Below are 18,924 nucleotides of genomic sequence, written 5' to 3' on the forward strand. Positions count from 1 at the left end.
ACTTAGAGCTCATTCAGGGGAAGCAGCTAGTACAGAAATAAGGGTTCACTGCTGCTCCCTGTCTCCTAACTCCGGGCATTTCAGAGAGAACTGCCAACTCCGGACTCCCAGGCCCAAATAAAAGGCTTGCCTTCTTTAAATGGGGTTGGGCTCCTGTGTTTTAGGTCTGTGGCTGGGGATCCCAGTCCCCCTCTTCCAGGCCACACTCTCTTCCCAGGCCAGGACAGGGAAGCAGAGTAGAAAACACTTTGACTTGTAGCATCTGTCCCAGGTCCCAGTCGGAGCCAGCTCCTGCACTGTGTGATCATACCTCTCTGTTTCAGTGGCCTCATCTCATGCCGTGTCCAGTCCATCAGCAATCCTTTAGGTGCCCCGGTCACCCCTCCTCTGCGATCACCTGGGCCAGCCTCCATAGTCACTCACCTATGACTGCAGAATCTCATCAGTACCCCAGCTTCTGCCCTTGACCTACCCAGGCAGAGGGCTTCTTTTGCACCATTAACCACAACCTGCCACCCCCATCCTTTAACATCCTTGGTAGCTTTCCATTACCCCTGAAAACTTCTAAGACCTGCAGAGCCCTATAGGCCCTGGCCCCTTCCCACCACCCTCCTTTGACCTGCTGCATTTTTCTTCTCTCTGCTCCATCTAATATGTACTCTATTAATGTGCTTGTTTCCTTGGTCCCCCACTAGATGATAGACTCCATGAGGGCAAAAATGCCTATTCCTCACTCTTGTATCCGGAGCAGGTGGCATGGTGCCTGACGCATAGTAGATGCTCAACAAGTGCGTGCTTGCATGAACCTGTGAAATGGAGACCAGACCTTGTATAAAAGGATGGAAGGCAAGAAGGCTTAAAGCACCACCATGTGGTGCATGCTTGGCAACTGCAGTCCCTCCTCCCAAAGCAGGTTCTCAGCCACGAGGGGGCAGTCCTAAAGGACACCTGGAGCCACAGGGTCTTCCTGCAACAGGTGCTGAGAAGATGTGTCTGGGGTGGGAAGCAGGTGTGACAGGAATGTCCCCAGTCCCTTCCTGCCCTGTCTCAGCTGGACTAAGAGGTTTATTAAGGGCCAGTTACCCTCCGTGTTGAGAACCTGAGAACCTCAATGCCAGGACTAGGACTTGCTACTACTAATCATAATAGCAGCTGCCATTATTTGAGCACTCACCAGGCCGTTTGTGCCTTAACAACCCAAGGGTACCATGGTTAGCCCACTATGGAAGAAGTTACTGAGACTTAAAGCAGTGACGGGACTTGCCTGAAGTCACACACGGAGTAAGAGGCATTTGAATCCCCAACTACCTGAATGCAAAGCCACAGCCCTTGACCACGAGGCTCTACTTCTGTGAAAAAGGCAGGCCCAAAGGCAGCGGCAGGAGGGATGATTGGGTCGGGCAGGGAGGGACAGGGAAAACAGAAGCGGGCACCCTTGAGCTAGGTTGTGAAGGGTGATTAGAGGTTGGTTCTTTGACAAAAAGGCAAAAAGTTTTCCTTCCTCAGGAGACAAACTCAGAGGGCATGTGGAGGCTTGGGGCAGGCTTTGAACTAGGTTCCGTCTTTTACCAGGCATAACCTTAGACAAGTCACCTAAGCTTCTCTGAGCCTTGGCTTCCTCATTCAGAAAACAGGGATGATGATAGTTCCTACCTCTTATACTATGGGGATTAAAGATGTCTGTGAAGCACTTGACACATAGTAGGAACTTTATGAATGGCAATAGACACTGCTATGGAGCCCTTACCATGTGCCAGGCACTGTTACACATTTAAGCATGATCTCATTAATTCTCAACACTCCTGTGAGACAGGTACTTTTATTATTCGTATCTTTACAGAGAATGAAATTGAGTGCCTTAAACGTAGTAGTCAACCTGGCCATTAAACATCTATTGGATAAATGATCGGAGAATCAAAGAGGAGAAAGTTATCAAGGACACACTACTAATAAATGACAGCTAAGTTTGAACCAAGGGCCATCTAACTCCATCCTCCTGGCTTGGCCTCTGTACCATGAGCTTATTTTAAATCAGCTCTGGGTGAACCACCTGCAGCAGGAAAAGCTCAGGCTTAAGAGTCAGCCTGCTGGGTACTAGCTGTGTGGCCTCAGCAAGTTCCTTAGTTTGATCACCCATATGACAATATACTAAGATGGAATTATTTCCATCCCAATTTAGCTGGGTTCCCGAGGCAGTAGGGGGCCTCGCCATTCCACCTCGCTGGATGAATTGCTGCCCACGCACAGGGCTTACAAAGAGATGGCCAAAAACTAGCTGTGTGACTCCTTGCCTCTTTCCCACACCAAAGACATTAAAGGTTCAAGTTGGGGCTCTGAGAAGAATTTTCTTTAAAGGAAGTTGCTGGAGGGCTTTGAGTCCACAGGGGAAGGGGGAGCTTTCCTCCTCCCTCAGCCTAGGGATTGGGGTCTCAAGGAGACCACTCAAGAGCTTGGAGATGACGAAGGTGCCAGGCAGCCACCTCACACCTGAGCAATCTTGAAAGCGAGGCTGATGAAGCAAAGAGAACTTGGTGCGAGGGAGCTTGTACTCCAGGGGTCTGAGGGGCCAAAAGGTGCTGTGTGTCCCGTCAGCCAAATGTGGACCCATAAGGCAGCCAGACTGGACTGTCCTGGGTCTTGCTCTGGAGGGACAGAGGGACCTCAGTGCAAGATAGACCTAGGATTCCAGGACTGTGGGAGGAGTTACAATCAGCCAGCCAGAGAATCTATTGGCTTCCTGAAGGGAAGTGAACCAAGATCTGAAGAACCAACAAGTGCACCCTAGAGGGAAGCCCAGAGCATCTGTACTGGCCACAGGAAACCAGCAGGCCCTTCCTGCATCCCCATCTCCCCTGCAACCCTGCCCCTGAGAGAGGGAAGAAGCTGTACTTCTAAATGAAGTTCAAAATCTTGACTATGACCTGGGAATGGCTTTAAAAAAAAAAAAAAAAAAAAAAAAAAAACTTTAAAATAGGTAATATATTTACATGGTGCCAAAAAATGTCTTAGATACCTCCGTTATCCATGCCGTTTGCCCAATTCCCCTCCCTCCCCCCCCACACTTTCTTAGTTGTCCTTCCAGAGTTCCTAAATACAAGCCAATACTCTCTGTCTATTCTAAGGCATCCACTGTTTCCCCTATTTTAACTACTCTGAAATCAGAATGCATTATACAATCAGGCAGTCTTGGTGTCACCTAATATCTTAACATATTTATTTTGTCTATATGTTTCCTTTTTTATTTGTGCCCAAAGTTGATATGATATAAATTCATGTCTAAATAAGTCTAAATGAGTTCTCAAATATAAAAATCTAAGCATTGTGCCAATTGAATCAGCAGTGGTCTTTCTTAGTGGCATATAAATTAATGGTGCCTTTGTCACTCCTGGCATCTTAGATCCAATAGATCTGCAGCGATTCTTATTCGCAAGTATGTCAGCCTGCCCACCACTGTCTACATCTTTTTCCATTTAACAGTAGATTTTGGAGGTCATTTGTTATGAAGGACATGTGGGTGTCTCCTGAGTTTTGCTGTTACAAACAGTATTGCAGTGGGACAGCTTGCATATGCAAATATGTAAAGAGTGAATTCCTAGATGCGTTAAGTGCAGTTTACTCTTGCACCTCCAGTGGATGTGAGAGCCTGTTTTCCCACAGATTTACCAGCAGGGTGCGCTGTGAGCATTTGTCTATCAGGTAAGTGAGCAATGGATTCACAGTGTGGTTTTGTTTGCATTAATACCAGTTGTTGTTGTTGTTGTTGCTATTTGAGACAGAGTCTCTCTCTGTTGCACAGGCTGGAGGGCAGTGTTGCAATCTTGGCTCACTGTGACCTCTGCTTCCTGGACTCAAGAGATTCTCCTGCCTCAGCCTCCTAAGTAGCTAGGATTACAAGCATGCCCAGCTAATTTTTGTGTTTTTAGTAGAGAGAGGATTTCACCATGTTGGCCAGGCTGGTCTCAAACTCCTGACCTCAGGTGATCTGCCCACCTCAGCCTCCCAAACTGCTGGGATTACAGGCCTGAGCAACCACACCCAGCCCGTGAATACTATTTATTGAGTACTTTTTTGTACCACATTATAAACTAAATCTTTCTCATGAATCATCCCATTTAATCCTCAGGCAAGCCCTATAAGGCACGTACCATTTTTAATCCCATTTTATATATGAGCATGAGAGAGGTTAAGGAACATGCCTATTGCACCTAGCCAGCATATGCAAGTCCACAATTTTATGATAAATTTGACCTTGGTTTTGTTTTTTGTTTTTTGTTTTTTTTTCTGTTGCCCAGGCTGGAGTGCAGTGGCGTGATCTTGGCTCACTGCAACCTCCGCCTCCCAGGTTCAAGCAGTTCTCCAGCCTCAGCCTCCTGAGTAGTTAGGATTACAGGCATGTACCACCACAGCCAGCTAACTTTTGTATTTTTTGGTAGAGATGGGGTTTCGCCATGTTGCCCAAGCTGGTCTCAAACTCCCGACCTCAGGTGATCCACCCACCTCGGTCTCCCAGAGTGCTAGGATTAGAGGCGCGAGCCAACATGCCCGGCAATAAATTTGGCCTTAGTATGTTTATTTCAGAGCTTGTACTCTTAATCACTCTGCATATTGCCTCCCTAAACATTTGCTTGTGCATAAAGTGTCAAATAATACCCAACTTAGGGTTGAATGTTGAATGTTTCCAACTTAGGGTTTCCTGGATTAATGAATACTAGCATCTTATTCATAATAATCTGATCATAACATCTGTGCAAATTTTAGTTACTCCTACTTCAGGATGGTATTCAAAGTCTTCATTGTATGTGGCCAATCTTTGATGAGTTGGTAAAATATATATAATTTAACCTGTTCATTTTTCAGGTATGTGAGCACATAATTATGTTTCTTTAGGATACTGCTTGCTATGGTTGCGGATTTTCTAACTTGCTTTCTCTGTTTTTTTTAGAACATTTTTGTGGGTATGAGAAATTGATTAATATTGTTATTCATGTTCTCAAAGAAAAAATATGCTGATTGGAGCACCTCTTCTTTCCTTCCTTCCTTCCAATTGCACCAACTTTCCTGGTGGGCATGGTTCTCTTCACTGTCGGGTTGGATTCTCATTACTCTCTTTTGGAGATGCCTGGGATGCACTGCATTGTACAGACAACTGCCTTCATCTTTGGAATGGGTTTTAAGTTGTCTTATAATAGCTCTTTTGGCTTCACTGATAAAAGGACCCAGATAAGAACACAGTTTTTTCACATTTTGTTTATTAGTGTTCTAAAGTATCTTTTTCTTGAAAAGACTTATGATCAAGCACCCTGTATTCTAGGAAATTCAGCTGCTGTAAATCTAATTTTTAAAAAGTTCTTAATACAACATGTAACAAATTACAAAAACATGTAATTTGTAAAAATCCTAGGAGTTTTAAACAAAAACAATCACCAACTACCTGAAAACTCAGAAAAATGTGGCCTTGTGCCCCCGATTTGAGTCAGTTAATGAAGATATTTTGAATAATGATCATGAAGGCAAACTGCCCAAATCAGGTTCTCAGCTCTGCCATTTATTAACTCTGAGACCCTGGGCAACCCAACAGCCCCTCTGAGCCTCCTTTTCTTCATCTGCAAAATGGGTATGTCAGTATAACTGATACAGGATAGGTGAGCCCCAAAATTGGTGCTTATCTGGGGAGGGTTCTTGGCTTTTAAGGACAAGCTAGTGGAATTGACAGTCTTTTGTTGAACAGTACTGCTCTTTGCAGAGAAAGGATAACTCCTAGTACAGTGCACTTAAGTCAGCAACATATGGGCTTCTGGCAACTGTATAATCACATAAACCCATTTTTAATTACATGCAAATTAAAGGGGAGGCCAATGCAAACTGAGGGACAGGTTATTTAGAACTTCCTAGGAAAGGGGTGGTAACTTCCAGGTAATTACCATTACCATGTCATGGCGCTTGTGGGACTGTCATATGCTAATGAGCAATGAGGGCAGCTAGGGATCGCTTTCCTGACCATCTGCTGGTTCTTCAGTTTGTATAGACCACATCCTGTTTTGGTCAGCAGGGTTGGGACCAGAAAATAAGTTCTGCCAGTCTGCTACCTCATAAGAGTTGTTATACATTTAGCCATATGAATGAGTATTAACTGTTAACCTTTTTCTAATTCATTTAATTTTTAAATTATCTTACAGTAATATTAACTATGTTGCATGTAATTTTATGGATTTCAGCACATGCATAGATTCATGTAACCACCACCACAATCAGGACACAAAACAATTCTGTCATACCAAAACCTCCCTCATGCAATGCCTTGATAGTCACACTACCCCCCAAACTCAGTCCCTGACAGCCACTGATCTCTTCTCCATCATTGTCGTTTTTGTCTTTTCCAGAACATCATGTAATGGAAGCATACAGTATTTAACCTGTGGAGACTGGCCACTTAGCATAATTCCTCTGAGATTCATCCAAGCTGTTGTGCATATGAAAAGTTCATTGTTTTTTCATTGCCAAGTAATGGTCCATGGTATGAGTGTGCAACAATCTGTTTATCTCTTCAACCATTAGAGGATATTTGGGTTGTTTGTCAGTTTGGGGCAATTAGAAATAGAGCTGCTATAAACATTCATGTACAGATTTTTCTTTGAACAAAGTTGTCCTTTCTCTAGGGCAGCAGTCCCCAATCTTTTTGGCATCAGGGACAGGTTTCGTGGAAGACAATTTTTCCACAGACTTGGGGAGTGGAGCAGATGGTTTCAGGATGATTCAAGCACATTTACATTTATTGTGCATTTTATTTCTATTATTACATTATAATATATAATGAAATAATTATACAATTCATCATAATGTAGAATCAGTGGGAGCCCTGAGCTTGTTTTCTTGCAACTAGATGGTCCCATCTCAGGGTGTTGGGAGATGGTGACAGATCATCAGGCATTGGATTCTCGTAAGAAGCACACAATGTAGATCCCCCACATGCGCAGTCCACAATAGGGTTTGTGCTCCTATGAGAATCTAATGCTGCTGCTGATCTGATCTGACAGGAGGTGGAGCTCAGGTGGCAAGCAATGGCACAAGGCTGTAAATATAGACAAAGCTTTGCTCACTCACCAGCCTCTCACCTCTTCTGTGTGGCTGGTTCCTAACAGACCATGGACTGATACTGGTCCATGACCTAGGTTTTGGGGACCTCTGCTCTAGGGTGAATACTCTAGAGATGTCTAGGGTCTGGGGTGACTAGGTTATATGGTAAGTGTATGTTTAATTTTATTTAAAACTGTCAAATCATTTCCCAGAATGGCTGTCCCACTGCACATTCCCATCAGCAATATATGAGATTTTCGGGTGCTACATAGCCTCACCAACACTTGGTATTGTGAACATTTTTATTTTAGTCATTTTAATACGTTTGTAGTTACCTCTTGTCATCATTTTAACATTAGCTTGTCTTGTCATGCTAATGATGCTGAACAACTTTTCATGTGCCATTTGCCACCCATAAATCCTTTTGAATAAAGCATTTTTAAGAGTCCTTGCCTTTTTATTTATTGGATTATTTGTTTTCTTACTGTTGGATTTTGAGAGTTCTTTGCAAATGGTGATTTAAAAAATATAAATGCAGAATGTGTATGAATCCACCATTACCTTGATATCAAAGGTATGATTCTATGAATCCACCAGTACCTTGATATCAAAGCCAAAGAAAACGACTGTCCATTATATCTTATGAATATAGACTCAAAAAATCCTCAACAAAATAGCAAACCAAATCCAACAACACATTCAAAGGATTATATACCATGACCAAGTGGAATTTCTCCCAGAAATGCAAGGGTGGCTCAAAATAAGAAAAAAAAAAAATCCATCAGTGTAACACAACACTGTAAAGAGAGAAATGATATCACAATAGATACATTAAATGCATGCAACAAAATTCAACACTTCAAACATTTTCAGGATACAAACACCAACAAATCAGAATACAGAGAACTTCCTTAACATGATAAAGGGCACTTACACAAAACCCACAACTCACATTATACTCAATGGTAAAAGAGCAGAAGCTTCCCCACTGAGATCAGGAACAAGATAAGAATGCCCATTTTTACCACTGCTTCAAATATTGTACTGGAAGGCCTAGCCAGAGCAGTTAGGCAAGAAAAAGAAATAAACCGCCTCCAAATTGGAAAGGAAGCAGTAAAGTTATCTCTATTTGAAGAAGAAATGATATAGAAATATATAGATAATAGAAATGATATAGAAAGTATCACAATACAAAAATGCACACAACTACTAGAGCCAATAAACAAATTCAGCATAGTTGCAGATTACAAGATCAGTACACAAAAATCCATTTTCTATGCATCAGCAATGAACAGTCTGAAAATGAAATTTAGCAACAATTCCATTTATAACAGCATCCAAAAGAGTAAAATAAACCAAGGAGAAAGACTTGTATGCTGAAAACTACAAAACATTGCTGAAAGAAATTAAAGACCTAAATAAACAGAAGACGCCACATGTTGATGTACTGGAATATTAATTGCTAAGATGGCAATACTCCCCAAATGATCCACAGATTCAATGCAACCCCTATCAAAATTCCAATGGCATTTCCTAAGAAAATGGAAAAACTAATCTTCACATTCATGTGGAACTGGAATGAACCCCAAGTAGTCAAAATACTATTGAAAAAGAAACACACACCAAAAAAGACAGAAAAAGAAACAAAGTTTCAGGGCTCATGCTTCCAGATTTCCAAATGTACTCAAAACTACTATAATTTAACCAGTGTGGTACTGGCATAAGGACAGACATATAGACCAATGGAATATAATTGACAGCCTACAAATAAATATCTATGGCTAATTGATTTTCAGTAAGCATTCAGCACAACTCAGTGAGCAAAGAATAATCTCTTCAACAAACAGTGCTGGGGCAACTGCATAACCACAGGCAAAAGAATGAAGCTGGACCCCTACCTCACTCCATACACAAAAATTAACTCAAAATGGATCAATGACTCAAATACAAGAGGAAAACATAGGAGTAAGTATTTGTAACCTCAGACTTGGCAATGGATTCTTAGATTTGACACCAAAAGCATGAGCAACAAAAGCAAAAAATGGATAAATTAGACTTCATAAAAAGTAAAACCATTTGCACAACAAAATATGTTCTCTAGAAAGCAGAAACACCGCCCACAAAATGAGAGAAAGTATTTGCAAATAATGGACTTGTATCCAGAATACACAAAGAACACTTACAACTCAACCACAAAAAAAAAGAAAAAAATTAAGAGATAGGCAAAGAACCTGAATAGACATATCTCCAGAGAAGACATGCCAATGGCCAATAAGCACATGAAAGCATGTTCAGCATCATTTGTTATTAAAGAAGTGCAAATAAAAACCACAGTGGGATACCACTTAACACCCACAAGAGATAAACTACTTCACACTTGCCAGGATAACCATAATCAAAAACATGGAAAAAGCGAATGTTGGTAAGGATATGGAGAAATAGAAACCCTTGTACACTGTTGGGAGCTGCTGTGGAAAACAATTTGGTGGCTTCTCAAAAAGCTAAACGTAGAATTACATATGACCCAGAAATTCCACTCTTAGGAATTATGTTAGAGTTCTCCAGAGAAACAGAACCAATGAAATACATATAGAGAAGGTTTATTATGGGAATTGCTTCATGCAATTACAGAGTTCAAGAAGTCCCATGACGTACTATTTACAAGCTGAAGAACCAGAAAAGCTGGTAATGTAATTCAGTTCAAGTCTGAGAGCCTGAGAATCAGGGAAGCCAGTGATGTAACTCCCAGTCCAAGGCCTAAAGTCTGAGAATCTGGGGGTGGGAGGCTACTGGTATAAGCCTTAGAGAATTCAAAAGCCTGAGAACCAAGAGCTCCATTGTCTGAGAGCAGGAGAAGGTGGTCCAGCTCAAAAAGAGAGAGAGAATTTGCACTTCCTCCACATTTTTGTTCTATACGAATGGGCCTTCAACACTGAAGTTCATCCATGATGCCCGCCCACACTGGGGAGGACGATCTTCTTTACTTCATCTACTGATTCAAATATGAATGTAGAAAACACTCTCACAGACACACTCTGAAATAATGTTTTACCATATATCTGGGTATCCCATAATCTAGTCAAATTAATGCATAAATTAAACATCCCAGGTATATACTCAAAAGAATTGAAAACAGGTACTCAGTTACTTGTACATCCATGTTTAATAGCAGCATTATTCAAAATAGCCCAAAAGTGGAAACAACCCAAATGTCCAGCAGTGAACAAATGAATAAACAAATCGTGTACACATAAAATGGATTATTCAGAAACAAACAAAAAAAATGAAGTAGTGATACATGCCATTATGGATAAACTTCCATGTTGTAAGGAATTTGGCCTCATTCAAAGAGATGTCTAGAATTTCCTACGTGACAGGAGTGTCCTCTTTATTCCTGGTGAGTCACTGGCACCACACCTGAATAGTTTATGCTGATGAGATTATTCATAACACCACTCATGCCTAATAGTCTTAGGGTGGAGGGGCTGGCGTCACCAGAAAAAAACAAACATAGAATTTACTGTGGGAGCTTTCAACCCAACCTCCAGGGAGGGGGTGGAGTGGGCTGAAGATTGATTTTAATCAATCATGTCCATGTAGTGAAGCCTCATTAAAAACTCTAGATACCAAAGTTCAGGTGAGCTTGCCTAGTTGGCAATACTCTGTGCATGTTATCACACATCATGGCCACGAGGAAGTAACTGTCCATGACCCTGGAGAGAGGACTCCAGACACTCCCCGTTTAGACCCCTCCCAACTCCATCCTATGCATCTCTTCCTCTGGCTGGTTCTAATTTGTATATTTTTGTTGTAATAAACATAAACGTGCATATAATGGGTTTCAGCGAGTCTTTCTGGTGAATTATACAACCTGAGGGTGGTTTTAGGAAACGCTTGAACTTGAAATTTGTATCAGAGTCTTGGGAGTCAAATTTGGTGGTCTGGAGGACCCTGTCTTAGCACAGTGTTTTTGAGGTTACCTGCAGTTTGGCTATCTCCAGGTAACCTCAAAACCATTATGCTAAGTGAAAACTCAGACAAAAGAGTCACGTACTGTGACAGCCACATGTTATATAAAATATCCAGAATAGGTAAATCCATAGAGACAGAAAGCTGATTGATGGTTGCTGGGCACCATGTGGAAGGAACAATGGGAAGTACTGCTTAATGGATACTGGGCTTTATTTTGGGGTGATGAAAATATTTAGATCTAGATAGACGTAGTGGTTACACAACATTGAACATACTAAATGCCCTGTTAAAATGATTAATTTTATGTTACTTGAATTTTTTTATTTTTATTTTTGTTTTATTTTATTTTATTTTTGAGATGGAGTCTCATTCTGTCACCCAGGCTAGAGTGCAGTGGTGCCATCTAGGCTCACTGCAACCTCCACCCTCAGAGTTCAAGCGATTTTTCAGCCTCAGCCTCCCAAGTACTGGGATTACAGGCAGCTACCACCACGCCCGGCTAAATTTTTGTATTTTTAGTAAAGATGGGGTTTCACTATCTTGGCCAGGCTGGTCTTAAACTCCTGACCTCATGATCCATCCACCTCGGCCTCCCAAAGTGTTGGCATTACAGGTGTGAGCCACCACACCGGCCTGTTACTTGAATTTTATCTCAAGAAAAAGAAGAGTATCTATGCTTACTCATTTGAGTATTTTTGTAGTCACTTCTTCTAAAAGTATCAGAAAACCCCAACATCTGTGTCATCTAGGAGTGGGCATCTGTTGATGTCTTCTCCCAGGAGAGTTGACATTTTCCTGAATCTTCACAAGCTGAGTAGTTTGGGATTGTAACCTGAACATTTTCTGTATTATATTTTGAGGCTCTGTGTCTTATTTAAGTTTTATGGGAAACGTTTATATCTTTCATTTTGGCAGGCAGTCAACCTGGTCAGGTTCAGGCCTTAAGTTCCAACCTTCTGTGTGTGATGGTTCCAATGTCAGCTCAGTCTGCAAAACCTTTACTGACTGTCTGGTCCCCTGTGTGCACCACCCAGCAGAGAGTCTGCAAAACCTTTACTGACTGTCTGGTCCCCTGTGTGCACCACCCAGCAGAGAGTCTGCAAAACCTTTACTGACTGTCTGGTCCCCTGTGTGTACCACCCAGCAGAGAGTCTGGGACCTGAGCAGTGTGGCCTGTTAGCACATTTCTCAGAGCCTTTATATGGTGATTACAATCGGATCCACACACGTGGAATTGGAGAGCGCATCAAGGAGTTCGTAAACAATGTAATGGGATTGCTTTCACAAGCTCCTCCCTTTTTACAATCTCCCTGTACTCTCCTGTTTCCTGAGGCTGCCTTTTCATGCTTCCAGTCAGAAAGCTAAAGCTTCAGCATCCTGCTGTGCTACACTCTTCATGGCAGGGCCAGGTGGTGGGAGCACAACGAAAAAGCAGCAGGGGTTTGCTCCCTTCCTTTTGGGATCACAGCTCTGCTGATGCATGAAGATGGTTCTCCTCCCTCTGAGTTTCGGCTTCTGCAGGTTCCCAATGCTTTGAGGCCTCTGTCATTCCTGCCAGGGACTCCCTGTTGGCTGGGGCATAGAAGAGCAGCAAGAAGAAAGAAACTTAGGGCAGGAGGGTGGCATTAGAAATTCCTTTCCTGGTCCTTGAGCCAGCACTAGAGGGCTTCTACTGGAGTTTTCCTGTGTGGTCCTAGTCCCGACTCCCAGGCTACATTTTGTTCTAGCCAGGAAACAAGAAGGGGGCAAAAAGGTAAACTCAGGATGGTACTTTGAATTCTGATCTTCTTCAAGTTACCTTCTACCATTTACTCTTCACAGTCCTCACGTAGCTGGCCTGTGCATCCTGTCCAGGTTTTATAGCACCTTCAGCAGGAGAGGTGGGGTGGAACATGCTTATTACTCCCTCTTGCCCAGAACCAGATCTGACCCCAGCATAGTTTGCCTTAACATTTTCCTGATGATGAAGGATGTTGAGTCTCTTTTCGTGCAATCAGAAGCCATTGCATCCCCTCTTCTGTGAACCTTTGTTCATATCCTCCGTTCACTTATCTATAAGAAACTAATGTCTCAGGATCAGGGAGACATACACTTTGAGATATGAATCACAATTTTTGTTTCCTATTCTGTTTTTTGTCTTTTGACTTGCTTCTGGTACATTTTTATCATTGCAGAAATTTATTTTTATGAATAGATGAATTAATTGAAGCTCTTTGAGGGGAAAAAGTGACAGGAAGACTTACAATTACCAGAATCACTGGGACCTGCCCTAGATTCCATCTCAATGCCTGTGAAGATTCCAGTTCACCCATCAGGGTGTGTGGACACAGGGAGGTCAAAATAAAGCCACATTATCATTGCTCCCACCGGTCCCACTGATTCAGTCAAATGTCACATACACTAGACTGGGCAATGGTGCCTCTTCCTCTCCTGAATTTTTGCCAGCGCTCCCCCAGCCTCCTTCCTGAGTGTAACGTGCGGCAGAGCTAAGTGGAGCTGGTCCCCTCCTGACACTCATCTCTGCTTATCTCCCTCGGGCAATGGGTAGTTCACCACCTGTCCTTCCCTCATTGCTGCTCTGCCTGTTAGAAAGTCCTTTCTCCTCTGGATGCTGAATTGTCCTCCTACCTCTGGCCTCCAGAAATCTCTTTGGGGATTTCCTGGGGCCCTTCATCTATGGAGGCTTCTAGGGGAGCCAGGTCTGGTTGACTGACTCCCTGGAGGTAGAGGGTCTCCCTCAGCTGAGACCGACTGCAGACAGGCTCCTGGAGCTTGACAGGCCTCCAGTGCCAACCTCATTCAGCATCCCACGGAAAGACCTTGGCGGCCTGTGTTTTCTTGTTGACTTGCTGTTAGACTCAGGCAAGTCTCTCCTTCCTGGGCTGCAGGATCTGCACATAGAAAACCTTTCCTGTTGTGGCTTTTCCACTAATTAACTGTGGGACCTTGGGCAAGTGACTTAACGTCTCAAAGCCACATTTTCCTCATCTGTAGCTTATTTACTCATTCATCAAATACGTATTAAGCACCTGCTAGGTGCAGGGTACTCAAGTTATAGCAGGGAATAAGAGATATGATTTCTGCCCTTACAGTTTATATCTTAGTGGGGTAGATAGTAAATGAGCACAGTTGAGCCTTGAACAACACGTGTTTGAACTATGTGATTCCACTTATAGGCAAATTTATTTCAACCAAATGTAAATAAAAAATACAGTATCTGAGTCAGGCACTGTGACTTATGCCTGTAGTCCCAGCTACTTGGGTGGATGAGGTGGGAGGATCACTTGAATCCTAGGAGTTCAAGGCTGCAGTGAGCTATGATCATGCCAGTGTACTCTAGCCTGGGCAACAAAGCAAGACCCTCTCTCGAAAGAAAGGAAGAAAGGAAGGAAGGAAGGAAGGAAGGAAGGAAGGAAGGAAGGAAGGAAGGAAGGAAGGAAGGAAGGAAGGAAGGAAGGAAGGAAGGAAGGAAGGAAGGAAGGAAGGAAGGAAGAAAGAAAGAAAGAAAGAAAGAAAGAAAGAAAGAAAGAAAGAAAGAAAGAAAGAAAGAAAGAAAGACCGTATCCATGGACTCCAATAAACGCTAAAGGACTTGAGCACATGTGAATTTGTGTATATACAAGGGGTCCTGGAAATAATCCTCTGTGTATAACTAGGGACAGCTGTAAATAAATACACAGCAAGGTAATTTCGGATGCCAATAGTTCTCTGAAGACAATGAAATAGAAATGGGAAGTTACTAGTGGCAAATTTGGGGGCTATGTTAGGGTAGCCAGGGATCGAACTCTGAGGACTTGACATTTGAGCTGAGACCTGCATGATGAAAAACCAACCAAGCAGAGATTTGGGGAGAAAGTGTGCTTGGCAGAAGGAACAGCAAGTGCAGAGGCCCTGGGGTGGAAAAGAACTTGCTATGTGTGAGGAATGGACGAAATCCAAAGTGACTGACATGGAGGGAACAACAGGGAACTGAAGGAGGTGGTTGGCAAACACGGGCCAAACAGAAGCCAATGCTGAGCAGGCCTGGCCAGGGGGTGGCGTGGCCCTCCAGCATGGGAAGTCTGCTGCTCTGAGCACCCCATGATCTGGGACCAACATTTTAAAATCAGAAAATTTCACACACAAAAACCCATCTAGATCTTTGGCATCTTTAAAACAAACAAATCAGCATGAAAATGTGCTTATAAGTAGTACTAAATTTCTTTTTCTTTCTTTTTTTTTTTTTTTAGACAGAGTCTCGCTCTCGTGCCCATGTTGGAGTGCAGTGGCAAGATTTCAGCTCACCGCAACCTCTGTCTCCCAGGTTCTAGTGATTCTTGTGCCTCAGCTTCCCGAGTAGCTGGGACTACAGGCACAAACCACCACACCAGACTAATTCATTAGTAATCTTTAAATGCAAAGGAAAACCACACAGAGATACCACTTTGCACTCATTAGGATAGCTATAATAAAAAAAGACAACAACAAGTGTTGGAGAGAATATAGAGAAATTAGGACCCTCATGCACTGAAAGTGGGAATGTAAAATGGTGCAGCCCTTTTGGAAAACAGTTTGGCAGTTCCTCAAAAAGTTATGATAACAGGGTTATCATAGGATCCAGCAATTCTACTCCTAGGTATATGACCAAGGAATTGAAAACAAGTGTCAGACAAAAATGTACACAGGCTGTTCACGGCAGCACTGTTCCCAATAGCAAAAAGGTAGAAACTATCCAAATGTGCATCAATTGATGGATAAGCAAAAATGTGGTGTAACCGTACATTGGAATATTATGCATGCTACAACTTGTTGCCACAGGCTAGAGGGAGAGAGGATTGGGGAGTGACTACTAATGGGTACAGGGTTTCTTTTTGGGGTGATTAAAATATGCTAGAATTAATAGTGATAATGGTTGCACAATTCTGTAAATATACTAAAACTACTTAATTGCATGTTTTAAAAGAGTGAATTTGTGGTATGTGATTATTTTTCCCCGGCTTTCTTGAGGTATGATTGACAAAATTGTGTAAATTTATGGTGTGCAACATGATTTGATACACATATACATTGTGAAATAACTGCCACAATCGTGTTAAGCACATTTAAGATCTTTACCAGATGCAAATGTTTTTAATTACATGCAAATTAAGGGGTGTGTTACTCAGAATGCTCTAGGAAAGAACAACTGCCGAGTTGTTGCCATGGAAAGGGGTGGTAACTTGCAGCTCGTTGCCATGGCATTTGTAAACTGTCGTGGCACTAGTGGGAGTGTCTTATGCTAATGAGCAGCAAAGGTAACTAGAGGTTGCCTTTGGCACCATCTGCTGGTTTCTTTACTTCATCCTGGGACCAGGAAGTAAGTCCTGCTGGTCTACGTCACTCACTTCCACAGGCATAGACATGGAGGTTGTCTGCACTCTAGTAGGAGCCCACATGTAGGGGACGCTGGGGAGCCACTTTCACAGCAGCATGAACTAGGGCTTGGTGGAGTTCAGTGGCTCATGAGACAATGGCTTCCTTGATGGCAACAGCGGCTTCCTGCTCACCAACTCTCTGGAGAACACAGTAAGGAGGGGCCCACTGGCCTCTGCTTCCCTGTCTGTGAAAAGGTGACAGGAGAGCCTGCAGCATGGACACACAGATCAAATGGGAGTGTGTGTGTGTAAGGCGGCCTACCTGGGCCTGGCCCACATGGGCCCTTGAAATGTAGTAATAATAGCTAATATCTGGAGACTCCTCCATGGCTACCCATCACCCTCAGAAAACGTCAGATCCCTCAGCATGGTCTGAAAGACCTACACAAACTGGCCCCCAGCCCTTCTACCTCATCTCCCACCCTTCTCCCTTACACTAGCCTCTTTTCTGTTTCTCAGACATGCCTTGCATGCTCCCACCTCAGGGCGTTTGCACATGTTTTTCCTCTGCCTGTAAGACACTTCTCCCAGCTCTTTACATGACCCATTCCCCCCGACCCCACTCCCCACCACACACTCTAATCAGGTCTCCAATCAAATGCCCCCTCTGGAAGAGGACTCCCAGACTCCATCCCCTTTGACTAGCTTCATTTTTCCTCATAACAGTTTTCACCACCAACCATGTTCATTCATCCTTTTGGCACATGGTTTCTGAGCATCTACTGTATACCAGGTGCTATGCTGTGCCAGGGGCTATAGCAGGGAAAAGACAGACACATCTTCCACCCTCACAGAGCTAACATCCTGCAGGGGAAAGAGATATTACCCATGAGTGAGTGAGGCCCGTAGCACACGCAGGCATCAGGCAGGATGTGCTGCAAGGAAGGACAGAGCAAGTTGAGATTTTAGGTGGTGAGGTCAGAGGAAGCCTCACTGATAACACCTATTTGAGCAGAGACCTAAAGGAGGTGATGGAGCAAGCCATGTGGGAACCTGGGGAAAGAACATTTCAAGCTGAGGGAACAGCAGAGGAAAGGCTCAGGCAGGAAGAGCTTACAAGCACGAGGAGAGAAGGGCCTTTGCTCACAGCTGAACGCACAGCACCTAGCAGTGCCTGACATATAGCAGGTGCTTAATAAATGCTTACTGGGTAGTAGAGCACTTTCTATTCCCCAGGCACTGTGCTAAGTGCGTATTATTCCATTGATTTCTAGCAATCGCCCATCAGAGTTGGACTGGCTTATATGTTCGCCTCCATTTCTGAATCGTGTGGCTTGGGCAGTTCCTTAACCTTTCTGAGCCTCAGTCCTCTCATCTGTAAAATGAGGCTAATATCACAGAGCCACCTTAGAGAGCTGTTGCAAGGAGTAAATGAGCTAATATAATAATGGTGACTGTTTAATAATTGTTAGCAATTATTATTATGGTAGTTGTTATTGTTATTAGGCAGTGTAGGGAAGCAGAAGTCACTATTTCCACTTTCAAGGAAGGAGATGGCAGCTGAATTAGGAAGTCAGGAATGACACACAGGAGATTACCCTGTGGCACCAAAGATTCTCAGAGAAACCAGAGACAAATGAGAACACAGAAATCATTTGAGAGAGAGAGAGAGAGAGAGAAAGAGCAGCCCTTGGGCCAAGACTCAAAGAGTGGGTAGGATTTACAGAGGTGGGGGACGGGGATAGAAGGCCCTCCAGGCTGGTGTCACTGCACAAACACCTATGGAGGAGAAGTAGAGTACATCAGTCTAACGCACTTCTTGTTCCCCAGCGGAAGGCGTACATGATGGCTGCCATGGTCCTGGGCATGCTGTACTGCATCTCCTGCTTGGTGCTGGCTCTGGGTGTGAAGGAACAGTTAGGTAAGAGGGGGATCACGGGGCCAAGAGAGGCAGGGGTGGTCTCGTGCTCTGGGGAGTCTCTGCCTGCACTGGGGAGCCCAGGCCGTGGGAGCATCTGGACAGCGGGGAGGATGGTGGTTCTCACATTTGTGGTGTTGGGGCTCCTTTCCGTGGTTAAACACTGTTGAAGATCTGAAAAAGCTTTTTAGGTGTGTTTGTATCTATTAATATTTATGTTAGAAAGTAAAATGGAGAAAAGTTAAAAGTATTACTTTTAAAAGAATGAATGCATTACATGTTAACATAAATATAATCTGTTTTGAAAACTGAACATACTTCCAAACAAAAGGCATTTTGTGAGAAGAGTGACATTGTCTTACATTTTTGAGAATCCCTGCATTGTCTGGCTTTAAAAAAAGACAGCTGGATTTTCACACTACTTCTGCATACACTGTGTTGCACTATCCCATGCACATAGCTCCTGGAAAGCTCCACCATACACTGGTGAGAGAATGAGAGTGCAAAAGGTACACACATCTTAGCATTATTAGGAAAACAGTTTTGACCTCACAGACCCCTGATAGCATCTCAATGACCCTCAGAGTTCTCAGAGCTCCTGAAAACACAGTTTGAGGACTACTGTCC

This window comes from Rhinopithecus roxellana, chromosome 13 (genome assembly GCF_007565055.1).
Source record: "Rhinopithecus roxellana isolate Shanxi Qingling chromosome 13, ASM756505v1, whole genome shotgun sequence".
Classification (NCBI taxonomy): Eukaryota; Metazoa; Chordata; class Mammalia; order Primates; family Cercopithecidae; genus Rhinopithecus; species Rhinopithecus roxellana.